Genomic DNA, 12,108 nt, shown 5'->3' on the forward strand with positions numbered 1-12,108 from the left:
AGACAGTTACAACATTATTAATATAGTCAAAATTGAAAACACTGATGCTATATACTGTATAATAATAATAATAATTGTCTTTTCAAAAAATATTTTAACTAGAATGTGCCATGCTCCAGGCCAGCTTTTTCTTTAAATAATATACAAGCTAATTTGTGTAACGAGTACCCTTAGAAGCATCATCTATACATGTGTCTTTAGAGAGTATATGTCACACAGCCCAGAACAATCAAACACAGCATTTCACAGAACCAGCACTGTCCTGGTGCATTCATATAACTAGCACTCTTAGAAACAACTTTTATGGAATTATCCATAGAAAGTGTATAATATACCAGGCTAACTTAAAAAATATTCTCTAATTACGTCCACAGCTCTGCAAGGTCAATATAGTTACTGTCATTATATCAATGAGAAAACTGACTCAGGGAGGTTAAACATCAACTTAAAATGAATCCTACTTCCACTTCTGGAAATATGTACTATTTTCTATTAATATATATCAAACAATGTAAGATGACTGTCAGCTTTGGAAGCCAAGAACCATGTGGTCATGAGTTTCCTGGATTTTTGTTGGCTCACATATCTCAAACATGGCATTGATATGTAGGCAACTGGTAAATGCCAACAGATGTAGATAAAAATAGTCCAGACTAAAGCTTGTGCTTTCAAGTTAGGGGACCAACCAAAGGGTAGCCTGCAAGACAAAAATTTTAAATAATTTACTACATCAAAACATCATAGAAAAAAACACAATGGTCCCATCTGACCATGGCTGGCAAAAGCCAAGTGAGGAGACCAAACTTCAGCCCCTGCCCAGCTGTAATGAGGAGCTGCCGTCTGCTCACCAGGTTGGTGTTAGAGAATGCTGAGTAGGAAAATAGACTTTGATCCCCATTACATAAGACTGAGGCAACCCTTCCTCTCATCACTGGGATGGGATAGAGACTGAGCAGAGGGTCAGAGCTTTTACCATCACACAGTCATAACAAAGCTGTCTTCCACCCCTGTGGTATCAGGAAAGGCCAGGTGGGAGGAGTAACCAGGCCCTCCTACCTGTTACAACCAGGGAGGTGAGTGGACACCTTGTGGGAAGGCAGAACTTCCATGCCCACCCAGCAGTGATGGGAGCCCTACTTTAGGTGTCAACAGAGGCTAAATGGAGAAACTGGGTAGTAATGAGGTGGTGCCTTATCATGGTTTTCACCAAGTTGCATCTTCAGCTATTTTTGGATTTTAAGTTTATTAGTTGTAGTATTATATGCACCATATACCTTAATCAATGCTCTCTAAATCAAGATATGTTCACCTTGGTATGTATAAAATGATTCATTAGGATGTAGAATTAAGAGGTTAGTACTTAGCATTTGGTCATCTCATCTTTTCAAATGTCTGTTATCTATGTTTAAATGATATAATAGAGCATACATGTTAATAATATGCTTAGTTTTTTACTGACTGGATACATAGTGTTAATGCTTAGAGACAACTGTTTTAAACCATTACTATTCAAAACCCTGTATGACCTGAGGATTGAGCCAAGTTAAAATGGGTTGGTGTCTAGGGATTGGTACTCAGAAGAGTGAGAAGGCTGTGGCCAAAAGGAAGATTTGGAAGGTTCAGATATGGCTTTGCCTATGATTAGTCTGATTGGACCCACTGACATAGTGAGGTGATCACTTACTCTTCTATTATCTGATGGCATAGTTCCAACAATGACTTTAAAGTGTAATTATTTTAAGCATTCAGGGACACATGCAAAGTGCCAGAAATTGCCTATTTCCAGTGAAATTGGGTGGGTGAAGTTGATACGAAGCAGGATGTGGGCAGGGTTTGCTCTGGCTGTCAACCCCAACATCTGAAAGGTTTGATGTAGGCTGTACCAGTGCTTCTAAAACTCTGACAGTTGGATTAATTCAATCAATATATAATGTCTCTAAGCCCCAAGGAAATCATGTTTGAATGACATTTAATCAGTGATAGCAACACATATAAAGACAGAATGATTTTGATGGAGAAAAGTGGAAAGCCTAAAAAATCGAGATTCAGAAAGTGAAGATAGGCCATTTTTTTTCTTTTTCTTTTTTAGTGAGTACTGCTCCACTAAGGAAGCTTCTACATTTGGGAGATAAAAAGCAAACTTGTTAATTTAGCTGCACTAGAAATTAAATGTTATACTACCACTACTTCACTGCTCTGGATCTTCCACTTCTCATTTACCAAACAACCATCTGTTGAAAAAGTGTGGGTTCTCAGTAATCTTGCTAATAAGGTCTCAATGTACTTGATCATTACTGTGTGCTAGACACTGTTCTGGGTGCTTTATATGATTAGCTCATTTATTTCTTATAAAGACACTCTGAAGTAGAAGCCATTATTAGCCCCATTGTACAAATGAAGGAACTTGATTCCACAGAGGCTGAGATTTGCTCAAGAACAAATTGATAGTCAGTGGCAAAGCTGGGAGTCACCCTGGGGCAGTTACAACTCAAGTCTGAGTTCTCAAATATTCTAAAACACTGCCTTGTTGAACCTGGGACAGGAGAAGCCTTAGAAGGGGGAGTATAGGTACTCAATCATTCAAATGCTGTGACTGCTGTTTTAAATGAATGAATGGTCATTGAGTTATGGTGGTGAGAAGTACATCGATCAGTCTTGTGCAAAGCCAGTTAACAGGACTTCATTGCGGAGAGACTGATTTCTCTAGGTTACTGAGAACACCTGTCCTTTGGACTGAGAGCCTGAGAACTGACTTCTTAACTGTAGGGGTTTACCTCTTACAGTACGGGGGATTATCTTTACAAGCCCACCCCTGGATATTCTCAACATTGGGATAATCTCATCAGCAATCCATCCTTTACTCAGGAAACTTCATTCAAAATGATGGTGCAAGTATGTTGCATAAACATGGTTTTTGTAGGAGATGACTTAGGACTTTTCAGAGACTTGAATATGAAGTCATCTTTTATGTGAATTCCTTTGTTTTCTCATTCATGCTGACTCTTTCCTCAACCTTATTTGTGGTCTCTCAGAACTAAAAGTCACCTCTTAAATAGTCGTTATTAACAAAGTAATATTGTAAATAACAATTTCAGAGGTTTTGTTTTGTTTTGTTCACCTGGAGGACACAAAAATGTTTTGAAAAGTGAAATTGATTGGCAAACTCCCGGGAGTGCTGGGCCAGTGCTTCTCCCTGGGAAATTACTTCTGAAAGTTGGTGACTGTCAATACCTATAGGCAGGCAGGAAGCTGTTAAGCTCTTTTCTTCTTGGTATTTACAAAAATAGCTCTCAAATTGTTGTTTTAGTGATTTTAAAAGTACCATATTTTTCTCTATTCTATTTTCTCCCCAATACCTGTCTCAAGTGATCCTAGCCTGAGTGACCCATGACACCAAGGGTCATGGTGATGTTTCCTTGGAGCTTTTCAGCTTCCTTCCAGCTGGAGGCCTGGGGTCATCTATACACCTATCCATTAAAGCAGCTAAATCTAACTAATCAGGGATGAAACCTCACTAGTTCCCCTCACTCTCCCACCTAGCATTTCAATTGTCTCCCATTTCACACTTTCCTAGAAAAATCTCACGTTGGACATAGCTCAGCCCAACAAGCTTTCCTTGAAACTTTCCCTTGTCTACCTATTTTTAGTCTTTTCTGGGCTGACTACTCTGGCAATTGACGTTTGCCTCCCTATATTGCCTTTTCTATTCCATCAAACCTTGCAAGCTGCTTTTCAATAGTTTTGGCTACTTCCTCTAATTGCTTTCAGGGCACCAAAATGATTGATTTTCTCCCTCTTGTCTTATCAAAAATTTAATTTCCCACCGACTTCCTGTACCCAACGCAGTCAACACAGTGGAACTTTAAAAAAGAAGGAAGGAAGAGAAAGGAAGAAAGACAGGAGAATGGGAGGGAGGGAGACAACAATCAATTGATACTTTATCAAAAGTTCAGCTGCTTTTCATGTGTTTCTCCCTATCTGTTTTCTACGGAATGTGGTGAAAGGCCATTAACTTATGCCTGCCAAGGAGAATATAAATAATTAAGTGAATAATAATTTGTTTAGTTTTCTAATTAGTTTTTAGCAATTATGGGTAATTGTTAAGAACTAATATGTGGATTGCATGTATATGTCACCTCTGAAAGTACTGACCGTATCTACAAGGGAATAAAATATACTCATAGAGACTAAAACATTTATAGGAGCTATAATATGCAATAGGGACTTAAATTAGTAGCAGCATCTTATTTAAAAGAAGTGCTAAGCCTTAATGTTAGAAGGTTAGCCTGACCCTAATTTATGAATTTGTTATTTGGTTCCTTGCATTGGGACATGATTTTATTTCTATTAATATGCAGAAATAAAAATGATGTGATCATGCAATCCCACCTTCTTCAGAAGTTTGAGGCAATTTTAGAATATTAAAAGCTTCACCTCATGTAGCTTTTACATGAGGATGGGTAGAACTAATTTTATTTTTTTTTTCTAGAAATGAAGTTGTAATGTAGAAAAATTCTGTGGGTCTACAGAGTCTGAATACCACTGTTAGAAACTGCTCTTTAGAATATATTTCTCATCATTAAAAGTTGTCATTACTTGAAAGCTGAAATATGGCAAGAAATAGCATTTTTTTCAGAGAAAATTTATTAAGGTACATATGATGTCAAATGCGTAGGAGACAAGTTTATATGAGTTAACGGTAAGGTTGCTGAAGGGTTATCATTATCTGCATTCAAACTTCAGCTCTGGGATTCACTGAAACATAAATAAAATGAGTCTTCAGAGGTTGCTCCCTTCCCTTGTACACCATTGACTTTCCAGGGACTTCTAAAGTGTTGAACCCAGATCCACCTTTTCATAACAGCAGTCTTATGCATAAAATGATCATTCCCTGTTCTTTCCCTTAAATGGAGTAAAAATTCTTTATTATTCCAAACACAGCTGCTGAAGGCCAGTGGTCCCTTTGCAGGTTTTCTGATAAATTTACGTGGAGTTATTTCCTAGAGATGTACGTGAACTTATATGGAACAAATTCTTAACACACATGATTCACAATCTAATGCTGAAAGTTCAGACATCTGTAGTAGATTGATATGGTTTCAGAAAAATTAGGGATGTCAGAGATTTTGGGGATTTTTAATTAAAATGTGCTTTAATCAAAACCATGCATACTTCCTAAAGTTTGAACTAATGAAGCTTTGTGTACTGATTCTGGAAAGTGATGGTCTGCTGAATCATTGGTAAATTATTACATTAATAATTACAAATGAATCATGCCTCTTGTTATCCATATTCATGTATAGTCCTCTTCCATTATCACTAAAGCCTTGGTCATGTGACTTGCTTTGGCCAATGGGTCATCAGCCATATGAACACAAGTAGAAGCTTGTCTTGTGCATTGTGTTTTCCCTCTTGAACCCCAGGATGCTCAATATAGCCTCTTTCACAGGTGAGAAAGAGAAAAACCAAGGCACTCTGATCAACAGCTACCTGCCAGCCATTAGGGTGTGGCCACCCGGTATCAACCAACCTCCATCTGACCTGCCTGCCAACCAACTGCATCTGCATGAATGAGTGAACTCAACAATGCAGCAAAGACAACTTTCCCTCTTAGAGCTCTGCCTAAATTGCCAATAATTATATGCAGATAAAGGGTTTTTGTTTTAAGACACTAATTTTTGGAGTGGTTCATTTTCTCAGTACTAGATAACCAAGCAGTGTTTGCTAGAAAGTGCATTTGTAATCACCCAAAATGGGAAAATATTTGTCATTACCCACAGAATGATTTTGGGTAAATTATACTTTCTGAGACTCAATTGGATAATTAGTAAAATAGAAATAATATTAATATCTTTACATATTTTTAGTCACTTAGTTTCTTTTTTAGCTACAGAAACAGAGATGTAGGATTAAATGACTTGCTCAAAATTATAAAAATACTAGCTTGCAGAAATTGAGTTAGCTTTCCTTTGTGTAAGTAATAAACAGATTTATTTTTAATGCAGTATTTATTGATATTTTCTAATTATATTTTGATTATGCTATTACAATTGTCCCAATTTTTGGCCCTTTGACGCCCTCCCCCCAGGACCCTCAGGCAATCCCCACACCATTGTTCATGTCCATGGGTCATGCAGAGGTTCTTGGGCTACTCCATTTCCTATACTGTACTTTATAGCTCCCACCTGTGTTTTGCCAGGGCCACCCTGCCTGAGCTATAAAGCACTGTGAGATGGCTGCTACTTGTGCTGGGCTTGCAGGTTCCCAGGTGAAGCCAAGCTGTGAATCTAGGCTAGTTTCTGCTAGTGCCAGGCCTGGAGCCTCTTAGCAAGAGGTCGGGGCTTGGGGCTTACTGAGGCTGGCTGTTGCTTGGTTGAGAGGATTTAGGAAGTTGCAAAACATGAGCCAAAACCAGCCATTCATATGAAAAAGCAGCGTAGGTGGGCCCGTAAGTTGGGTGGGATGGAGTATCTGGGGATCTTCAATCCAGGTCAAACAGCGTTAGCCAGACTGATGGAGTCTCAGATATGGCACCACCCTACTGGTTCTGTGGCCCTGTGGGGGGAGGGTTCAGAAAATGGACAATGGCCTTTGCCTGTTTTTCTGACTGGGGGAAAGCTGTTCCCAATCTTTTGCCACTGGTACCTTTCAAGCTGCTACCCCAGTGCTGGAGCTCAGAGGGAGTGAGCCTGAGTAAGTCCACATGTGGGTTCTTTAAGGGGAACTGCTTGGGATTCTAGAAGTTTCTTCCATTGACTCAATCCCCACTGGAGGTTGCAGCCAGAAGTTACATGGACTTATTTTCTTGATACTGGAACCCTGGGATGGGGGGCCTGGTGTGGAGCTGGAAAACCTCACTCCTGAGACATTCTCCCAAATTTTTATCTACCACATATGGATTTGAGACCAGACCATTCTGTGTCTCAGCCCCTCCTACCAGTCTGGATGGATGCGGATTCTTTAATTCCACGGTTGTCAGACTTCCATTTCACTTGATATCTGATCATTCTGAGTGATGGTTGTTCTAATTTTAGTTGTAATTTTGATGTGGTTGTGTGAGGAGGGAAGCCATGTTTACCTGTGCTGCCATCTTGACCAGAAGCTTCAATTAACAGTTTTAAATGCAATAGGTTGGGATAGGAGGAAAGTAGTTTGCATTCCAAAAAAGAAAGAAAGAGAGGAAGGAAGGAAAGAAGGAAGGAAGGAAGGAAGGAAGGAAGGAAGGAAGGAAGGAAGATCCCCCCAAACCAAAACCAAACAAAAACAAAAACAAAAATAATAAAATACCCAGGGTTGAATTTGACAAAAAAGAACAAGACTAGTACCAGAATTAATCAGAGGATATAAAGAAGACTGGAATAAATGAAGAGACCTGACAGTTTCCTGGAAAGACATGACATCATTAAGATCCCAGTTATGTCCAAATTTACATATTTATTTCCAGTCTCAGTTGACACTCTATTTTGTTGTTTTTGTTAGAAGCTGAAAGGCTGATACTGCAGCTCATCTGAAAGAATAATGTATTGAAATATCCAACAACTGTGGTTAGCAAATAAAGCAAGGAATTTTTGGAAAAGCTAAAAAGATTGGGGAAATAGGCTGTGGAGCTATTGCAACTGACTTAGTATGGTTCTGGCATCCTCACTCTTAGATAACATCCTTGTTTCTTATTTCATTGAAAAACAAAAACAATTAGAAGATAATTTCCAGATGATCTTGCCACTATATAAGTCAACCTATCGACATCTCTATCCAGACTCTTTGTCTCCTCTCCTCTAACTATCGATAAACAGTTCATGTTCTTGTTCAGTGCCAACCCCCTTTTTAAATAGTGGGTCCTATCTGCTTTTGCCTGTTCAACAACTGCTTTAATGATGAGCTCTTCTCTCTCACAGCATTATTTTTTTTCCCTTCTCCACTGGATTATCTATCAGTATACAATTGTTATTATTTTTCTTAGTTTAAAAGAAGGAAAATAAATGTCTCCCTTGACCACTTGTTTTCTTTCAGCTTCTATCCTATTTTTCTTGAAGAAATTTCTGTAATCACTCACTTCACTTCTCGTTATTTCTAGAAATCACTGCAGTCTTTGGTACCATCAAAATAGCTCTTGTCAAACACATGGAGGACTTTTTTGTTGGGAAAGGCAATGTTCAATTCTAGACCTTCAGTATTCTCAATGTATTAGCAAGTCTTTAGCACAGATAATCACTTTTACTTTTTTTCTGAAACAGTTTCTTCCTCTGGATTTTAGAAAACCATGTTAACTTTACAACCTTATCCAGTGTTACTGCTTTAAATAGTATCTATACATTTATGAATCTCAAAGCATATCTCCAGCCCAGATATCTCATCCAAATTCAAACTCATCCACCCATCCATCTATTTAATATACTCAGCTGGATGTCTGACATCTCCAACTTAACAAGCTCAAACCTAAGCTCCTGAATATTAACACCCAAAACAAATTCTTCTCACAGCTCTCTCCATCTGAACAAATGGCAACCACGCTCTTCTAGTTGCTTAGATGATATGATGTTATCATCTGTCTTCTTTTTCCTCATATCAGCACATCCTATTAGCTCGGGTTTACAAATATTTATAGAAACTCCTCCATCACTATCACTCCCTTTCAAATCATTGCTTCTCTTCTGGGTTACCACAATAACCTCTTGTCTTCCTTCTTAAGCCAGAAGAACTATACCTCAACTAAATTAAAATATCCACATTAAGAAGGTCATCTAATTAATATGGCTTATGTCATTTTTCTTGAGGGAGTAGCATCAGATGTGGGTTCAAATTCAGATTCCACTATTTACTGTGTATGACTGTGGGTAATCATAAAAATTTTTAGCCATTGTTCCTTTTATAAAATATGTGTGTAATTTGCTCTCTCTACCCCATGGAGATTTTGAGAGGATTAAACTAATATAAAACACATCTGTGTATGGGAAATTTGTAAAGTACTGCCCAAATATAAAGTGATCGTAATGAATTGATAGTATAATTACTGTGACAATAGGATAAATGAGTGTGCACTGTATAATATTTCTTCAAGTGTCATAAAATATTAAGTGACTTCAGATTAATAGAAACTGTAATACAATAACCACTTCAGAGAACTACTGCACAAAGTGAATGGGGGAATGGGGAGAAGAGTGTAACACAGCCACTTTAGATGGGTTTGTAAAGATTTATTGAGCACAGGGAGCAATCCGCAGTCTAGCAAAATTGGCATTTGAGGGGTGTCACAAATAATAATGCACTACATCTTGCACGACAATGTATGGGTGTCCAAATGCTATTACAATCTAAGCATTGCCCTAAAACTGTATGAAGGTAATAGCATCTCTACTCTGAGAAGGGTACTCAGAAAAGAGCTTTTTAAGAAATCTATTTAGTACAATCACTGCTACCTTTAGTCCAATAAAACCATAGCAACTTGAGAAATTAAGTTCTCTGATTCCAATTCGGCCACTACTTCTATGAGTAATAACTGCAGGGTAAAATAATTGCATATCAGAAGGGTGTCTGAAATTTTAGGCTTGTGAAATTCAACCCATGTATAAGGGATTGTAGAAACCTAACTGAGTATCTAGAAGATACTGGGCCTCTTCATATCAGACCACTTTTAGAATAGTTAAATGAGTCCCTTCCAAGATTTTGATATGGAATATATTTTTCTGAATATTTGGTTTGAAATATCCATTAGGTCTATAGCAAAGGCATGGAATATTTGATTCATCTCTTTTGTAGACTGTGTTTTTGTATTAGCCCTAGAGTGAAATTTTTCTCTATTATGTTTAACTGATTATTTAGTTGAAACTTCTATGCCACATTCAGTTATTTCTAGAACCATACCTTCTACCTGATAAAATTATAAAATTTTAGAAATGTTACTCAGATATTGAGATAGATACTCCCTTTTAAAGGCAGAAGTTAAAGGAGCCAAGGCACATTCAAGATGACAAAATGGCATCATAATGATCAGTCTTACAAACTGCTTTAGTTTTTATACCAATTTCCATATCTGCTAGAAGCTATGCGAGGTGTTGGAGCCACAAGAGTGAGCAGGAAAGACATGGCCCCTGATCTATTGTTTTGTGTAATGTTCAGCTCTACTGCCTCTTATTTTGGAGCTCTCCCAACTCTATTTTCCTCCCCTGCTTTTTTGGACCCTTTTTCCCATTTATCCATACTTTTGAGGTCATGCTTTATTTGAATTTTGTTTGAAGTTGAGTCTTTTTATTTTTATTTTTATTTATTTTTTAAATTTTATTTAAATTGTTGTTGCAGTACAATTTTCTATCTTTTACTCGCATCCCAACCCACCCACCCAACCCTCCCCTCCTCCCTCCCATTTCTACCCACCCCTAGTTTTTATCCATGTGTCCTTATACTCATTCCTGTAAACCCATCCCCTTTTCTCCTGAAATTCCCTGAAATTCCCCTGAAATTCCCTCTCCTTTCCCCTCTGAACTCTGTCATTTTGTTCTTTATTTCAGTGTCTTTGGTTATATTTTGCTTGTTTCTTTGTTTTGTTGTTTAGGTTCCTGTCAAAAGTGAGATCATATGGTATTTGTCTTTCACTGCCTGGCTTATTTCACTTAACATAATGCTTTCCAGTTCCATCCATGCTGTTGCAAAGGGTAGAAGCTCCTTCTTTCTTTCTGCTGCATAGAATTCCATTGTGTAAATGTACGACAGTTTTTTGATCCATTCATTTACTGATGGGTATCTAGGTTGTTTCCAACACTTGGCTATTGTAAATTGTGCTGCTATTAACATTGGGGTGCATAAGCTGAGTCTTTTTAATGCAAGGATTTAGCCTAGAGGGCATTTTCAAACTGTCAGTTTTGAAAGCTCGAGGCATCCTGATGGCTGGAACCCCTTTAGCTATTTCAGTGGACCCCTTGCATCATTCCTTCACTGGAATTTCAGCTGAGGTTCTCACACCAACTCGTCCTTTCCTCTGAGTACCAGTGGACTGCTGAGGTCCTCTTACTTCTTCCTGCACAACTGCTGATAGAACACAGGTCTGTTAGTTGTCATGGTTTGTCCATACCTGGTCATATCTGGGGCTTTGTGATGATATACATTTCTACTTATTCTTCTTGATGATATTGTCAGTGCATTTTGATTTTTCTATTCTAGTTATTCTTTCTCTTTCTTGTGGGGGATGCAGGGAGATTCAGATACCCTGCCACCATTGCTGTCTTTCCATAATTCAGAACATGTATTTGTGAACTTATCTGGACAAGTAGAGAATCTCTGGGGATGGAATAAAGCTACGATTTATGCACATGCCAGAAGTTATAACTAGCAGCACAGCTGGTCTGCACACAGGACTGGAAACTGTGACTCAGGCAGTTGTTTATCAATATCAGAATGTTTTTATTCCTGGAAAGCTTGCTTTCAGGTTGCTAAATCTATACTCACTAGAATACTATGAATATGTATTTGTACATATAGTCTGTAGACAACAAACAGAATATTTTGGAAGTGGGAACCAAAAAAAAATAGTGCATCACCACCTGTGACTAATTAAATATTTGTGGTAATGTAATGTAATTAAAAATTAAACAAGCATTTGGTACAGGGTAATGTATCAATTTTCCTGCATTTGCTATGTGCTTCAATATGCTCTCTGGTCGACTGTTTTAATTTGGAGTTGATGTTAACAGCTTTTACTATTGTTTGTTTTATTTTGTTGAATTTTGCATTTAATATGCCCTCTGCTTACATCTCTCTTTCCTCCACTCTGTCCAGTTAATTGCTCCCCATTCTCAGATCTTAGTTTGAATGTCATTTTCTCAAAATGGCCTTTTCTGACCACTACACAAACCCCATATAAATCTGGTTCTCCTTTTATTCCTTGTAATAATAATCAGTTCTTTTGTGGCTCTTAGGAAGTGTCAATGCTTGGATAAACAAATTAATAGCAAAGCGCCATCTCCTTATGATTTTCATACTACATGATTTTCAAATGTATGATTTTGTAAAACAATGTAAAGTCACAACCATTTCTAAAGAAGGTGGAATCTTACAACACAGAGATGTAACCACTTCTTCAGTGTGTGACTTGATGAGTCACTCAAGCAGGAATGA

This window comes from Phyllostomus hastatus, unplaced genomic scaffold, assembly GCF_019186645.2.
Source record: "Phyllostomus hastatus isolate PE091 unplaced genomic scaffold, TTU_PhHast_1.1 phas_scaffold_78, whole genome shotgun sequence".
NCBI classification, from domain to species: domain Eukaryota; kingdom Metazoa; phylum Chordata; class Mammalia; order Chiroptera; family Phyllostomidae; genus Phyllostomus; species Phyllostomus hastatus.